Consider the following 1366-nt stretch of genomic DNA (forward strand, 5'->3'; position numbering starts at 1 on the left):
CCAGGCCACGACCCCGCCGCGTCACCAGGCCACGCCCCTCGCCGCGTCACCAGGCCACGCCTCTCGACGGACAGAGGCCGGGCCACCCCACAGCCCGACGGAGGTCAGATGGGCCTGGGGGCCGGAAGTGAGGATGGCGGTGAGGGGCAGGGAGAGCGGACCCCTGCTCGGGCAGACGTCCCCGGGTGGCCCGGGCGGGGTGGCCTGGGGAGTGGCCAGGCGCCCCTGGGGCCCGCGCCCTGCCGCAGGGCTCCCTGCGAGGCGGCCACCGCCGTCACGGAGGCGCAGCCGCAAGGCCACGGGCCACTGCTCGGTCCAGCTCTTCCCACGTGCACGGGCGTCTCGGCGTTTGGGTGCGTCCCCGCCGCCCTTCCCTCTCGCCCTGGGACTGCCTGGCCCTGCCCCGGGGTGACACTCCACAGTGGACACAGAAGCCGCGTGCCCAAGGACGCTGACCCCTGCGCCGCGCTCTGGGCCTCCGAGCGTCAGGCTCTTGGGGCCTGAGAGGGCTCGCCGCTGGGCCGACGGAGGTGGACGTGTGGCCGCTGGGCATGGCCAGGGCCTACACTTGGGCAGAGCTCAACCGCTGCTGGGCCCTGGCCCAGACCCAAGCCCGCCGCGGGGCTTCATCCCAGCTGCTGGGGAAGGAGGTGGACGCCGAGAGCCAGGGAGCCAGACCCCAGGGCAGCGGGAGGGTGGGGTGGGGCTGGCGGTGCCCGCGGCCGTGCCCCTGCCCGCGGGCGCAGGCCCTGGGGGGCCGGTCACCTGGCTGGGCTCGCCCTTTCCTGCAGCCCAGGTCAGGAGCCCAGCAGCCGAGGGGCACTGTCCAGAGGAGGTGGGGAGGGGCAGGCCACCCTGGCCGGTCCCGCGGCCCTCGGGCCGGCCGAGTTACGACCTCTGCTGCGCCGCTGTCCGTGGGTGCGCGGCCTGCACCTTGCCCGCAAACTCCGCGGTGGCCTGAGGCGGTGGCGGCTGGCGTCCTCCCCGACAGGCCTGGGCGGCCCAGGGCCGGAGCTCCGATTCTGGAAGTTTCCTTCCCAGCGGTCTCCGCAGCACCCTCGGCGGCGGAAACTCAGCTGCTCTCTCCGGAGGGGGCCCAGGGCCCAGCCGCCCGCTCCGCCAGGGGCAACTCCCCTGTGTGCAGCCGGCCGGGCTGGATGTCTGTGTGGGCCCGTCGCGGGGCTGGGGGGCGCGCCTCCCCGCCAACCCGCGGCCTCCCGCCGCCCCCAGGGCCGCCTGGCCGCCGGGCCCCTCTGATAAGCCCTGGTCTCAGACGCTTGCAGGGACACCCAGGCGGAATTCTTTTGCGCTGATCTGGACTCTGATGCCGGGGTGCTCACCCCGGCGCCTCTCGGAGGCTGCGGGG

This window comes from Condylura cristata, unplaced genomic scaffold (genome assembly GCF_000260355.1).
Source record: "Condylura cristata isolate star-nosed mole 26May11 unplaced genomic scaffold, ConCri1.0 scaffold00004, whole genome shotgun sequence".
NCBI lineage: Eukaryota > Metazoa > Chordata > Mammalia > Eulipotyphla > Talpidae > Condylura > Condylura cristata.